This window comes from Ambystoma mexicanum, chromosome 2p (genome assembly GCF_040938575.1).
Source record: "Ambystoma mexicanum isolate Mex_15411 chromosome 2p, UKY_AmexF1_1, whole genome shotgun sequence".
NCBI classification, from domain to species: Eukaryota; Metazoa; Chordata; class Amphibia; order Caudata; family Ambystomatidae; genus Ambystoma; species Ambystoma mexicanum.
This window is the reverse complement of record NC_090923.1, coordinates 1,094,203,130-1,094,219,281: the sequence shown is the minus strand read 5'-3', so window position 1 is coordinate 1,094,219,281 and position 16,152 is coordinate 1,094,203,130. Positions and strand designations below refer to the sequence as shown.

The 16,152-nt window shown below is 45.1% G+C and overlaps 1 long non-coding RNA gene across 1 annotated transcript in view; it reads left to right on the top strand.

The window, feature by feature from the left end:
- Positions 1 to 1,508: 1,508 nt before the first annotated feature.
- Positions 1,509 to 16,152, top strand: part of LOC138566005 (uncharacterized) — a 55,816-nt gene continuing 41,172 nt past the window's right edge. The window contains exon 1 of the long non-coding RNA XR_011301774.1: positions 1,509 to 1,729. This is a non-coding gene — a long non-coding RNA (uncharacterized lncRNA). The remainder of the gene's footprint in view (positions 1,730 to 16,152) is intronic.

Genomic DNA, 16,152 nt, shown 5'->3' with positions numbered 1-16,152 from the left:
TGAGTAGACATGTGAGTAGGAGAGTTGTGGGGGATGCAAGAGAGACAGTGGGGCTGCTGAGGGGGGCTGCGTAGCTGTTGGCGACTTCCGTGAGGGGGGCAGGCGCAGTGTGTCTGTTCGGACCAGCAACAGGCGGCTGCAGACTAGTACAGGTGAATGGGCTCGGTTCAAATGTGGGAAGAAAAGGCATGGAGAATAGGGGGGATGTAGTTGGTGTGTGCCTCGGTGGGACGCGAATGGGCATAGGTGTTGATGACAACATAAATGCCTTGGCTGTCTAGGAGTCAAAGGAGGATGGAAGCTGGGTCAAAGCAGGTAAGAGCACGAGGGAGGCTAGGTGGCAGGCATTGCTGGTAAGGAGTGCAAGGTGGTTCTGCCTGCTTCTTTTCAGAGGTGGATGAGGGGCAAAGGAAGGGCTGCTTGTGGCAGGTGGGGCTTCTAGCGCATCTTCCACTGCTGATGGGCAGGGTGGGTGTCTGTTCGCTGACTTGGAGCGTGGCGGGCCCACTGGAGTTTACCAGACCAAAGGCACAGGACGCCATGCTTCAGGATGGCCCGGGGTGGCAGTGGAGGGCAGCAACGTCTGCAGGATCCAGGGGGAGCGAGCGATTTGGATCATTTAGAAGGCTGGCCATGCATGGACAGGCACCGACAGGATAAGCAATGCGCTTTGCAGGGGGCAGGGGAGGAAGTGCGACGAGCACCCAATCTTTGTGCTCTGCCGCGTGTTCCCTGGACCAATCCTGTTGGGAGCCAGCAGGGCTGATCTTGAAATGGCGTTGGACATGTTTGCACGGAGCAGATGCTCCCTGATGGCCATGTTAGATGTACCCATGCGGGGTGGCCAGCTGCAGAGAGGGTCGCCCATGCAAGGTGTAGATGTGCCTGGGACCTCAACTGGCGTGGTGATACAGGCGCAGACATCTCACCTGGTCTACAGGTTTACCTTAGCTTTCCCTCTCTCGTGAGGGAGGCAGGAGGAATAAAGGTTACATTTTCAAAAACTGGAACCTATAACACATCGCCACAAATGTTAATGGTCATTGGTTTGATTTCTTTTAATTCCACAGATGATAAAATGCCAATCCAAATACCAGCACCACTTCACACATGGGAGGAGAGGCTGCTCCATGTTGTTTGCTGCCATGGTTACAATTCTTAGTTCCGTATTTTGTTGTCCGTAAAGTTTGTCACTAATGGAAGCACATACATTTTTAAAGGAAAATTGATTTGTTTAAAATGGGAATGGTAAAACTAAAAATTATTCATCAATTCAACGACTGTCCAACGTCGCCATATTACATTAAACTGAAATCTTTACCTCAAGCTAGGAGGAGTGTAGACAACATATATTTTAATGTAAAATAACCCTTTTTAATGTCAGAGTGTATCTTTTCCTATTGATGACACCGAAGTGGGCAGGGTGTATTGTTATAATTGTGATGTCACTGATGAACAAACAGACCAAGTCAACCCTGCGCAGAAGGTTATCCCCTTCCTGTTTTCAGCTTTATGTTAGACCACGCTTGCGTAAACATTGGCGTCCATTTGCACAATGCTCTCTTCATAAGAGGCAAGGGCAGAGCAAAGAACGTCGGCCGCCTGGCAAGTATACATGAAGTAAACCAGCCGTGTCAGTTGCGGGATGATGGAATTTCTACTCCTTGTCGTGTCTCTGGCGTTAATCTACTTTGTGCTTCGGAGACTAGATCTGTTATGGATGGGAAAGGTAGGCCCGAAAACGGAAAGCAAGTTTACCTGTAGCAACAGTTTTCCATCCCAGATGTCTTCTCCTGTAGGTTGCGTATACAGAGTGATTTGTGTGAGGGAGTCATGGCTTGGCGGGTGTGATGCAAAGGCATACATCCTCAGGGCATACTTCCAATATTTACAACATGGCTTCCTTTCCACATCATCAGGTGAATGGAATGAGGTTGAACGTTTCTCTGAGCTCCAGGCCATTTCGTTTTTCTTTTGGAGCAGAATCACGATAGACTGGTAGTTCATTCCTAAAAGAGGAGAGAGATAGGCTCACACATGGCTCCGAATTGGACTGAAGAACATTGTTTTCTAAACGTTGTGACTGTGTTGTAAAAACTACCAATCCTTATAAAAATTTAAAAAAACAAAGACACGCCAGCAGAGGGTTTGTGAATTTCACAAAGCTGCTTTCCACGCGAGGTGCCGTTTAGTTTGTAAGCAATGTGCGTTAAAAAAAATTTAAAAAAATAAAAAAGCTTTGTATGGTCTCAACGAGGGCCTACATCAAGTTGGTTTAAACAACATGAAGATCCCAAGTGCGACTCGGATGCCTCACCAGAGAGAATCGATGTTCAAACTGTTGAAGAAATCATGACTCGCCAACAGTAGTATCCCGGTGCTAATTGCGGCGGAATACCGCCCAACACAATTAGCGTTACTGCAACTCGGTCCAGCGCAATTTGCACCGGATCCGGAATTGGCGGGGGTGGGAGGGGCAGTCGGTAAGTCTCCATCCCCATTAGGTTCATTGGACCCAATCTGGTTGGGTGGCACTATTACTGCCGGCGGTAATAATGCCAGCGGTAATAGCCCTGAAAATTGCATTGAAGCCGGCGCATTCCCCTCCAGCTCAGAGAGAATGTGACTGTAATTGTGTTACAACCGCATTTTACCACTCTGCCCAACTCGTGATGAGGCCCAGTGTGTCCTATAAGGTAAAAGGTGGCCCAGAATCACTGAAAGGTGGAGTGCCATCGGGGCACACGCACAGGAGTGCACCCAGGTCCGGTAGCAGATGCAAAGGGTATGTCCCAGCACAGGGAGGAGGCAGGCTGAGAGGGTCCCGAGGCAGTCTTGTGGCCCCCAGGAGGCAGAGTGGAGGCAGGAGCCAGTCCTTGGTGGTGCGGAGGGACTCGTGTTTCAGTTAACAGGCCGCTTTGCACCCGGCCAGACATCTCCTAGTCCTCCTTTGAACTACGGCACAGCCATGACTGCAACAGTGATTGGAAAGGAGCAGCAGGTGCAGGGCCTCTGAGAAGCACTCAGCATGGGGGGTGGCCTTCCTGCAGGGACCATGTTGGTCCCTGCAGGAAGTTACTATCAGGGGCACTGGGGGTGCTGCATGCTGGACCCCGGCACAGCAATGCTTTTGCAGAGCTTTCTGAGAATGGCAGGTGGAGAGCAGATGATAATAATGGAGGGCCGATCCCAGACCTCGGACTCGGCCAGGCAGGGTACACTAAGGTATACATCAGAATGCTGCTGGATGGAAATAGATTGATAAAGAGGGGACTCCTACTGAGCTCAAGGGCAGGGTGGATAAAGTCGAGTAGAAGCTGGAGTCCTTTGAGAACAACAAACTATCAGCGATTTAACAGAGGCAGGCGGATGCAGGACTTTGAGCAGAAGGCAAGGGATCTCGAGCTCAAGGTCGATCACCTCAGGAACAGAGAGAGAGAGACGCACGAAAATTCGCATTATGGGCACGAAGGAGAACCCGGGGGAACCTGCCCTCTCATTTGAGCACCTGGTGCAGTTGCTGATAAATGGCCTTTTTGAGGAAGCGCCCTCGCCCGAAATCACATTCGCCAGGCTATATCTGGCAGGTGGCCCCCCGGGAGGGCCCAGGTCAGTCCTGGCGAAGTGCCGCTATTACAGGCACATGGCAGCCATCCTGAGGAAAGCCAGGGAGAGGGACCAGATTACATTTGAGGGGTAGCAGGTACAGATTTTCCAATATTTCTCGACAATGAACCTGACCAAGCGCAGACAGTGTCCTTCGCTGACCCAGTGGTTAAGGGAGAAGAACATGTGCTAAAGGTGGGGCTTTCCATTCACTCTATCCTTTGAATATCGCACTGAGGAATAATGGGTCACCTCACTGAAGGAGGCAAAGGGCATTTTTAATCACCTGAAGGCGGAAGAACATGGCCCGGCAGCAAGTGATTCTGTGACAACGATCGATCCACACAAAGAGAATCTCCTGGCTCACTCGAGGTGGGTTAGGGCGGCAGGTACAAGGAAGTTCTGGAAATTCAACACACCATGGCACTGTCACCGCCGCCCTTTCTCTGACTATTTCTTTGGCCCAGCCGGTGGCCACTGACTAAGGAGCCAGCAGGAGTGCTCTGCTGTTGTGGCCCCCGCAGACCTCATTCGTTTGAGAAGATGTTTTAAAGATTGTTAGTTCAATTTCAAAGTTGTGAGCTATTTATGGTGGCAGAGGGATCGGGTGCGCTCTGGGGCAAGGGGTCTCTTTTTGGTGGACCTATTCTTTTGGGGTGTCTCTAGTCTTCAACCAGGTTTGTGGGTAGGGCCGGGCAAGCCATCGGGGTGGGGGTTGTTAATGGTGCTTCAGTGAATAATCTGTTGGTCAGGCCTGCTGGTAGTTAACTGCCCCTACCAGCAGACTCAGAGTTGCCCTTAGGCTTGGTGCGCTATACAAATAAATAGAATTCAAATACAAATGCCTGTCTGGAAAAGGTGGCGGTACATACTCCGTTGTTACTGGCACCTTTTCCCGGACTGGCATGCTCGTAATGAGTGTTGCTAGCAACCACCCTGAAGCACCTAATGATATTCAGATAGTGGGGTGGTACGATCACGATATGTGTGTAGTCATGCAGGATTTGGGGCCAGGCACCCCAGTGGATATGCGCTGTGTTTGCAACAACACACTTTAGGGATGTGGTTTTTAGGGACTTCCTTTGGGTGGAGGTGAAAGATTTTTTTTCACTGCAACGATACAGGGGACACACTGCTACACGTAGTGTCGGAGGCAGCAAAGGCCACTTTCAGAGGCCTCATAATCTCTGAGGGAACAGCCAAAAAGTGGGAAATGGTGTTGCACGAATCCGACCTGAAAAAGCAGATCAAGGGACGGGAGGGGGAGATGAGGGTGACGGTGGGCCAGTCAGAAGACCTGCTACAAGAAATAAGGGAGATGAGGCAGGACCTGGGGGAGATATGGCAGGGAAAGGTGGTGGCACACCTCCATTTTGGAAAGCAGAAATCTTTCGAGAATGGGGACAAGGCGCACACATTTTTAGCATCCTGTTTGAGGTGTCAGAGGGCAGAGAGGATGGTTTATAGCATTACAGGGGGGGGGGGGTATTAACGATCCTGCTGGGATAGCAGCTAGATTTGGGGATTTCTATGCCATTTTATACACTACAGTAGACCCCGCAGAGGAGGGAGCGATCTGTGCATACTTAGATGCCCTTCCCCTGCGGAGCCTAAAGTTAGAGGAACAGGAGGGGTTAGGTGCTCCTATCACTTGGGAGGAAATACGAGTAGCCATATCACGCTTGAGGGCAGGGTCAAGTCCGGGTCAGGACGGCTGCATGCCAGTTTTTTACAAAAGACATGACCATCTGCTAATTTTATTCTTGATGAAGCTCTTTAACGACATACTAGACGGTGAGGTCACCCCAGCATCATTCACGCAGGCTTGTATAATAGTTATCCCCACGGAAGGTAAGGACGCTACGGTGTGTCTGTCTTTTAGACCCATTTCACTGATTAATACAGACTCAAACCAGTGTCCTGGCGGGAAGGCTGGGTCTGGTCCTCCCCCCGCCGGTGCACAATGATCAAGTCGGATATGTCAGAGACAGGCAAGGGATGAACAATATCCGTAAGACCTGGTGGCAGGTGTAGACAACAGAGAGGAAGACGCGATTCTGCTCTCAGTAGATGCCGAAAAGGCATTTGATAGAATTGAATGGAGATTCATGCAAGAAACCCTGACGAGGATGGGGATAGGGCTGAGGTAGCTGACAGGGGTGATGGGTCTTTACCAACACGCAAGTGTGAAGGTGGTGATGAACAGAGTCACCTTGCGGGAGTTCCCACTGAGCCGCGGGCGTGGCAGGGATGTCCCCTGTCGCTGTATATCTTTGCGCTGGCTCTGGAACAACTGGCGTAGCAATACGCATGAACAAGTCAATCCAAGGCCTGGCAATTTCTATTTTTCTATTTTCTATTTCATTTATATTGCACCGGTACTCGCAAGTCTCGGGCGCAGAAACATGAACACACGTAATACCATCATAAGACACAGGACAAAACAAAGAATGCAGCTAGGTGTAAAATGAGGGTCAATTAGCTAAAAATAGGAGTCTTCACGTGCTTCCTAAAGCTTAAGTAATTCACTTCTTTTCTTATATTAATGGGTAAGTTGTTCCAAAGACCTGCAGTAACTGTCGGGAAGTATTTGCCTAGGCCTAGCTAACGATTATGCTTCTCTACCACCACTTTGTTTTGGTCGGCCGATCTAAGAGAGCGAGTGGATACGTATGTGTGAATTTTTGCTTTCAAGTACACAGGAGCTTTACCGTAAATGCAGCGATGTGCGATGGTAAGGGCTTTGAATTGAATTCTATTCTCTATTTTAAGCCAATGCAATTCTCTCCTGAAGTTGCTAATATGATTGAGTTTGGATATGCGCTTAATAATCCTGACTGCGTTGTTTTGTATAATCTGGAAGGCTTTAATGCATTTATTGTTTGCTCCTACCAACAGGGCATTTCCGTAATCCAGCCGAGATAGGATGGTTGCCCCTAGCCACTGTGGCGCAATTATCCTCTGAGAGATAGGGCCTGATGATTTTAAGGAGTCTAAGATAGAATCCGCAAGTTTTTTTTGTGTATTGCGCCTGTGCTTCGGCTCCTAATTATGCTTCCATCTTTATGCCGAGCGTTTTAACTTTATCAAGGACCTTGATCGGTGTGTTATCTATCTGAAAAGATTTGTATTCTGAGGAAAGGGAGTTTCTGACCTGCTGGGAACCGAAGACCATCAACTCAGTTTTCTTTCCGTATAAACACATCCAATTCAGATCCATCCACTGCTCAATGCTGGATTAGATGTTAAGTACATTTTCATTATGCTTCTTATGATCTCCACAAAGTTCGATCACTAACTGAGTATCGTCTCCGTAGTTCGTAAAGTAGACATTTAACTGCTCCAATACAAGGCATAGAAATCTAAGATACAAGTTAAACAACAGGGGAGACATGCTGGCTCCCTGGGGAACCCCACAGAGGATTTCTCTTTCTGAGGAAAATTTGTCACCCCAGTGAACCCAAGATGTCCTATTCTTTAGAAATGACATTATCCACCACTTAGCTGCCTTAGAGCAGTTGTCTGTTTTACTCAGTGCCACTTCGAGAAAGAAGGTCATGGTCTAGAAGATCGAAGGCTGCACTGAGATCCAATAAGACCAGGAGGCCTGCTTTCCCATTGTCCATAATACTGAGCATCTTTGTCTGAAGGTCTAACATCGCCGTCTCGGTACTATGAGCCGACCTAAAGCCGACTGTTGGGGATGAAGAGATTCAGATGCTTCTACATGCGCCTGTAATTGTTGAGTGGCTATCCTATCCATAATTTTCAAAAGGAAATTACAGTTAGTAATTGGCCTGAGATTACTAGAGTTTCTGGGATCCAGACCTGGTTTCTTAACCAGTGGAGTAACAGTAACCCTTTTTATGTCCAAAGGGACTATTTAGTCCCTAAAAGAAGCGTTAATAATTTTGGATAGCATAGGTGAGAAGAGATCAGAGTTGTCCAAGATCATTTTTGCTGGAAGAATATTTTCAGCGCAAGAAGTTGGCTTCATGATAGTGTTTTTTTGATCTCTTCTGGCGTAATATTAGAGAAGTTGAAAATGTTAACTTTGTCAATGGCCTCTTCCCTAGGTAGATTTGAGTTTTTAGGTTTATCTAATTGGGATCTAGTAATTAACTCTCTAGCAGCTTCAATTTCCATGAAAAATTATTGTTGTGTATTCTCACAATCTTGTTGGGATGGGATGAAGGGGGGTGAAATGGCCTTAGGCTTTTCAATAGACTTCAGGATACTGAATAGTTTGCCTGTGGCAGTACCCGCGGAAGTAGTTTGGTTATTGTAGTACTGTTTTTTTTGCCTTAATTATCTCTTTCTTATATTTTTGCTCTTTATTCTTCCATTTTTCTTTGTTCTGTACTGTAGGGCTTTTTTTCCATACATTTGCTAACTTTCTTTTTTCCCTTTTTTGTTCTAGCAGATCTTTAGTAAACCAATTAAGGGGTTTAGCAATTGATCTGCGAGTTTTAGACTGCAGGGGAGCATTCTGGTCGAACAACTGCTTGAGGTGTTCTAGTAGGTTGGTCATCATGCCTTCGCAGGAGTCTCCCTCTTTGATGTTATTATTAACCTCTTTTATGCAAGATTCTAACTGTTCCCTACTGATGTTTTTAAAATCACTTTGGGCTTTTTTACAGTGTGGGTTTTGGATTTTATCTCCAGAGGATGGAGGCATAATTTGAAAAGTGACACTAAAGTGATCTGACCAAATACATGGTCTGTCTTATAGTCGTGTGTCTTTAAGTAGTTAGTCACTACCCAGTCTAATTGATGTCCATTTTTCATTGTGGGTTCTTTGTTGGTGACATGAAAATCAAGATTGTTTAATAGTCTCTTTAGGTTGATGGCATCTTTATCTGCTGGGTCACCGTACCTTCTATTGAGATCACCCACTACCAACGTGGCACAATTAGAGCCTTTGAGAAGGTTAAGAAGGGAGGAGAACTCTTCATTAAAGTCGGGAGTGCTAGAGGGTTGTCTATATACGACTATTAGGTTGAGACAGTTGTTTCCGGTCGGAAAGTATTTAAAGGGATTGTCTAGTAAAAATGTTTATTTCAAAAATAGATAGGCCACATAAAAAAAAAAATACTAGCATCCTCCGTTTTAAAACTTCCTATGTAAAATTTTGAGCTATTCAAGCTCAAAATTCGAAAAAGCAAGCACAGGGGCGCAGCCATTTTGTGAAATGGAGGCCCTCCTGTGCTGGCTTTTGCTTTTGCGGCACTAATGAAGGAAAAGCCAGCCAGCTGTAGTAAACAAAGTCTACCGCTGGGTGGCTTTCCCTTCATTAGTGCCGGGACTCGGAGGACGCGGACCGGAGACCAGAGCAGGAAAGCTGCAGCTGAATCTCGGTAAGTGCTATTTATTTTTTTTACAAAAAAAAGCACTAGCTGCGTTTTTTTTTCTAAGTTTTCCGGGCTGGAGGAGCCCGGAAAACTTAGAAATAAAACCGCAGCTTTAAAAACATTGTATTTATGTTTGCGGTTGCTTTTGAAGCGACCGCAAACATAAATACAACGTTTTTAAAGCTGCGGTTTTATTTCTAACTTAGAAAAAAAACCGCAGCGAGTGCTTTTTTTTGTAAAAAAAATAAATAGCACTTACCGAGATTCAGCTGCAGCTTTCCTGCTCTGGTCTCCGGTCCGCGTCCTCCGAGTCCCGGCACTAATGAAGGGAAAGCCACCCAGCGGTAGACTTTGTTTACTACAGCTGGCTGGCTTTTCCTTCGTTAGTGCCGCAAAAGCAAAAGCCAGCACAGGAGGGCCTCCATTTCACAAAATGGCTGCGCCCCTGTGTTTGCTTTTTCAAATTTTGAGCTTGAATAGCTCAAAATTTTACATAGGAAGTTTTAAAACGGAGGATGCTAGTATTTTTTTTTTTTTAGGTGGCCTATCTATTTTTGAAATAAAATGTTTTACTAGACCATCCCTTTAAGGTGTAAGATTTCACTACCCTTACATATGGATTTACCTGGAAACAGGGTAATCGAATCCCTGGAAATGACTGCCACTCCTCCTCCTTGGCCTGATTCTCTATTAATGAAATATAATGCATATCCAACTGGGACTGTAAAATCACATGTAGGGCCTATTGGTTCTTTTAACCATGTTTCTGTAATGCAGAATATGTCAATATCCTCCTCCACAATTCTATCATGAATACAAAGAGCATGCTTATTCAAAGATCTAGTGTTAAGTATGCAGATTTTAAGCTCTGCAATAGATAGTATTTTGGGTACTGGTTGACAGAACTGTGTCTCAGTACGCCGACCTTATTTTTGGTATCTTTTGATGGCCAAACTTTCTTCTTTCAAGGGTACAGAACGTTTACTATCTAACGTGTTATTAACTGCCTTAGTGGCGTTATTAACACACTGTAGTTTAGGATTGTTCATAAGGATTTTAGCCAGTATTGGATTTGGCGTGACTTTTTCAGTTTAGGTGTCCTGAGATGAGGGCAGTATTGATGACACTGCACCTAAGGGCCACTCACGTAGTTTCCTGACTGCCGTGTCTGAACCATGCCGTTCAGGGGAGCCGCGACAGAAAGCTTCCTCCACTTGGAGGAGTTTCAGTCTTTGGGGCTGTATTGGTGGTGTAAAAGAAACATCCTGAGTATGCTGGGGGTTAAACTCCATATTCTAAGTTAGGGTGGAGGTACTTGCAATCATGGGCAAGAGCTGCTTCTAGGTGGATTGATGAAAATATTTCTTGCTGTGGCAATTGCCTCCAGAACCTCCTGAAGCCCCATACAACTGGAGAGGGATACCACGTAACCACGTCCAGCCACGGACCGGCACAGACCGGCTTGTCCCGTTGACGCCGGCGCGTTCACGTCAGCATGTTCACGCCGGGTTTGGCAAGAAATGCGCCAAAAAGAACTAGAGGCGCTGCTGGAAAATGTAGTTTCCCAAAAAGTTGTGCGTGCAGGAAGCTTTTCTTCCTGATTCAAATCTCACAGAAATGACTGGTATAAGGCTAATCCAAACATGCTGCTTACAATACTAAGAGGTGCAAACACAATACTATTATTAAAATACAAATGTAACACAGTAAAACATGTGCTAATCAGCAATTTGAAATTACGAATTAAAATTCTACAATCAAAGCACAAACAAACCTGAAGAGTCAGGAGTGAGATGTGGACTATATAGTCCAGCCAGACCGGCACAGACCGGCTTGTCCCCATAGAAATGTGCCAAAAAGAACTACAGGCAATGCTGGGAAATGTAGTTTCCCAAAAAGTCATGCGTGCAGGAAGCTTTTTTTCATAATTCAAATCACACAGAAATAACTGGTATTAGGCTAATCCAAACGTGCTGCTTACAATAATAAGAGGTGCAAACACAATACTATTATTAAGATACAAATATAACACAGTAAAAAAAAGTGCTGATCAGCAATTTGAAATTACGAATTAAAATTCTACAATCAAAGCACAGACAAACCTGGGCAATGGGAGCTACTGAGTACAAATTGGCATTGTACGCTGATGATATTCTAGCGTATCTCAGTTCTCTGAGTGTATCAGTGGCAGCCTTTTTGAAGACCCTTGCGGACAACGGTCGACTCCCAGGCTTTAAAGTAAACATCACGAAAACAGTCACGCTCTCGCTGCGTGGCACATCACCCCACTCGCTTGCTGGTATTCAGGAGCTCGGCTTCCAGATAGGAGTTGGGAAGCTTAAGTACTTGGGCGTGTATATCTCTGTGGACCTCGATAATTTATATGAGGCTAATTTTGTACCCCTGTGGGGTGTGATTAAGCAAGACCTTCTGAGATGGTCGGGACTCGTACTTATCAGGTCCTCTGAATCTTGATCCATGGAAGCTTCTGAACCCTGCAGTCCGTCTAGAGTGTCAGTTCAACTGCTGGTAATAAAACAGCAGAAATCCCAACACTCCCGGGGGAAAGGGGAAGTGGCAAAAACAACAAACAACAGATTTCAGTCTTCTAACAGGAAGTTCGAGAATCTGCAGAGGGTGAAAGAAGAAATAACAATTGTTAATTAAATCCCTAACATGGATTTCCCAACCCAATTATTGATTTATACCTGTTTGCATCTTCGAAGCGCTGAGAGACTTGATGACTGTAGTTTCAGAAAATATCTTGACTATAACATTTAAGTCTCTGAAAACGTTGGCTTTATCTGAGAACTCTTTGTAGAAATAAAAGTTCACCAGTAACTTCTTATTCCAGGATACCTTCAATCAGCCTAAAGTTCAACAATTCCAAGCCTCAGAATCAGATTCAGTTAACTGGGTGACCACCATATTAAAGGGTTCACAAAGAGTCACTCATTAGTGTCTGTAGTATACTTTGCGGTAAATGTGGCTTAATAAACAGAATCTTTCGTTCTCAGACTTTATTTTCTGGTGAGCGTTTATAAATTCTTTGATTTGTTAAAAGTTGCTGCATGCTCATCATGCGACCTGTAATTCATTTGTAAATACTGAATGGCACTGGAGATTAGTGTCCCAAGTCCGTTTTCTGACTAAATGCGCAGGAGCTGAGAACGGCTGCTACAAGAGGCGCAGAAGCAGACTGTGAAATGAACAGAATGCGCACTACTCTCCGTTAGGCATAACCTGGAAGTGAGTGCCCATGCACGAATTACGGAACGGAACGCTGATCCAAAAACATTCAGAGCGTTAACCAACCGTAATGCGCATTTGGAAATCCTTTAGGGTTAATATCTAGTACCACCAGCTAAGGGCGATCCTTGCGTGACAAAACTCTCAAATTATTAATAGTTTTTTGCACATTTGAAAATACGCTGCTGCAACAAACACCACTAGCGAAAGCAGCATAATGAAACTACAAAACTCTACACATTTGTCATCCGTGCTGAGGCTAAAGCATTTGACAAAACACTATCCGGAAATCCTTTCAGAACTCTGAAGGAGGGTTTTTAAGCTGGTGCAGAGAGGAATCCAATAAACTACTTCAGTCCAGGGAGGATAGCTCAGCGGCAACTTGCTCGCCTTGGAAGCAAGGCGACACGGAGCAACACAGGTTCGATCCCGGGGTCCGTGCTTAGAAACCTGTGGGTATTAAGCATCTTATAAATACCCTATCATATCATATCAATAGTTCCTCTATCTTGACGCTCTGGCAGTATTCCTTCTTTCTTCAAGGCGAACAGTTAGAATTAAACTTTACTTCTTATCTGTAACTAAATTCCTAAACTAAATAACAAACAAATATTTTCATATGATACTTGGAGAAGTGTCTCATAGTTAATTATCTCTCAGAAGATGAAACTCCCAAAATACAAATCTGAGCGCTGCGCTCCCACCAATGTTACCGCTTGTCTTGTCCCTTGAAGACAGCCACTCATGGATTTAATTTGTTACCTGCCCAAGTTTCTGGTTTGGAAACCTCCTGACCTCCTTAAATAGAACAAGAAAAAACATAGGACCTTCCTCCTTGAGGAAAAACGATGAAAGGCAGTTAGGAAAGTCAGTTTTTCAACAGTGTCTCAAAATTAACCAATCAGAGGAGTTCTAATTTTAAGAACCAACAGCCTTGAGACTCTCCGCCATGATGGATTGGGAAACCCTCATTCTGAGATACATAGTTAAGGACCCATTCCAAAATGGATGAACAGCAAAACCACAAGATCATCGATTTGCCTACACAATCATATGTTCATGAACCCAGACCTGACAGTACTGTCGTGGGTGGCTCGGTTGACCTTGATTAAAGTGAATGTCCTCCCACGTTTGTTGTTCTTGTTTCAAGCCCTCCCAGTGATAATTCCAGTCTTATTTCATGCAGACGTTAAGAGGGCACTTCTTGGTTTACTGTGGGCGGGATGAAGGCCACGTATATCGTACTCCACCCTTATTTTGCGCAAGGGGAGGATGGGCTGGGTTTGTTCCACACTTCCACACAGTATTATCAGCTTCGGGTCCTGGTTGATCACGTCCAAAAGAATAATGACAAACAATGGGTAGCCCTGGACACTAGGGGAATGGATCTGCCCTAGGGACACTAGGAGAATGGATGTGGGTCCCTCAGCAGCGTCTTCCCCAGAGAATTTGCGAGCACTCTGTGCTTGCATTGCTGTGGCACCTTTGGGGGGATCTAGAGAGATGGTGGGTGTTCCAAACTTTTTATTTTATGAGTCAGGCCTGGTTAGAGCTGGCCAGTTATGGAAGGATGGCATATTCTTATTAAAGAGTCAGCTTGAAACGGCGCTAGACTTGCCTCCCATTGCCCCTTTGCCCTATCTACAGCTGAAAGGGGTTCTGGTGGATATGTATTGGGCAACAACCTGAAGCAGCCTCTGACCCAGTTCGAGCAGGTTCTTAATAAGCACATGGACTTGAAAGGGCTTATTTTACAAATACACCTGGTGCTTTTGATGAGGGGCCATGTATGTATACCCAGAACACAGACGCAGTGGGATGCAGACCTTCAACTTTCTGGGGACAAGAATGTTTGTTTGGAGAGTGATATACAGGGCAGCGTGGTCGTCCTCCGTAATGACTCAATATAAAATGCATAATGGTAGAATATTGTTTAGCTGGCACTTGATGCTCTCACGACTTTCAAGGATGTACCCAACCATCGGCCCCCTGTTCTGGAGAAACTGTGCTCTCCATTGCACATACTGGCACATGTGGTGGGGTTGCATCTTGGTGGGGATCTACTAGAAGGAGGTGCTGGGATGGGATTGCCAGTTAGTCTTGTTTGGGATGGAAAAGAGTAGGGACGAGTTTAGGGTGCTGCCCCATATTCAGAGGAACTTGTTCCTGGCTGCTCGGGTATGTATAACTCTTCACTGCAAGAGAAGCAGATTGCCCACATGCTAAGAATGGCTCAAGAAAGCAAACAAAATATGATATGGAGAGTTTGACAGCTGTTTTGCTTGAGAAACATGCACATATGGCTATGATATAGCTTCCTTTCCTTGAGTATTATTTCTCTCATAAAACTGTAACAGGAACATGAGGGGTCTCCTTCTGGGTGAGTGATGATGAGCCAGGGGCTGCAAGAGTATCATGTGGTGAGGGCCCTGGCATGAATGTTGCCCCCAGCCCTACAAAATGTCCCTGTCCTCGAACTGTTGTTTCTCCCAACATGTTGTGTTCTGACTGCTGTTCTTCACCGTCCTAAGGGGAATTTAAAGGAGCCCTTCAGGGGGACAGTGTGTCATACAGGTATAAGGAGCAGTGCTGGTTCTGCAAAGGTGGCAGAGCACCTTCCCCCATACTAGAGTTTGTTTTTGGTTTATAGTCAAAGTTTCGAATACATAGTTTCGAAATGCAATACTTTCGAAACAAAAGGATTGGGAAAAAAATCGAATGCAGGTTTTTTGGGGTTTTTTGGGGGGGGGCACCAACCCCTGTTTTTTGGGGGAAAACCACTAATTTTTCCTATACGAAACCCAAAAAAAAAAGACATAAAAAAAAGCATTCACATTTTTTTTTCGATCCTTTTGGACACCGTGTTTTCAGTTCCACAGACTGGTTGGAAAATATGAGGGGTACCGTAACTCTGATGCAGCAGGCCTGATCTACTATGTTATCTGTGATTAAGCGATATGTTGCTGGCACACTGTATTTTGTTGATGCATTCAATAAAAACCAATTTTCAAAAAAATATATGAATAGTAGTGCTGTCAGGATTGGAAACCCAGTAGAAAGGTGAGGTTGTACTAACCCATGTAAACCCATTAAATTGAAAGGGCTAAAAGAACTCTGTCAAAGCTTACGTCATGGATTAGCAAAATAAAAATATTTAAATCCACCTATTTGGATGCCCCTCTTCCATCCTCAATCGTTATGATGGGTTGACTTATACTGGCCAAAGAAATATGTATGGGAGCAAAGATCTTAATGGGCTATGCCCAAAGTCATATCACCATAAACACAGAGTCTCGCAAACACAAATGAAAGTTGGAAGGCAACCTGAAAAAAATACATCATGGAGTCTCTTAATGATTTAATCATGGAAAAGAAAAATATGTCGCAGAAAATGGGTAAGAATGGCTTGCTTCAGCCCCCAGAATATTGAAGCAGGTAAAACATTAGAATTTGGAAAAACTGGAAAAGTGCTAACTTTTAGGTCCCTAATCAGATGTACGTTACCATCGTGACTGTATTATAATAGCTGCCTGCTTCTTCATACACAAACAGTCCATCCTTGTGGTTCAGCTCTGTCTCCAACCCTGCCCCTCTTTGTTTTCTGCACACCAGCTAATCTGTGTCCGACAAACCCATCTGCTTAATATTACAGCTTGCTATTTAGTTCAAAGTTATGTTTATCCAATCCCCTAACCCCCCACCCCCCACCCAATTCCTTGCCAGCCAATCCTAACTTTTTGACTTTAGTGTCCTAATCACCCATATTCAGGGAGGTTAATTTCCCTGTGACTTGCCATTCATTTCAATACTGAACAATGCAGAAATCAATCATGGTCTGTAATCTGGATCTCCTCCCTGAAACTGTAATTTTCTCTCCTTGCATAATTGAGCCAATCCAGAGCAAGGCTTAAGCTGTCTACCATCCACAAGGTCCATTTCTCATAGA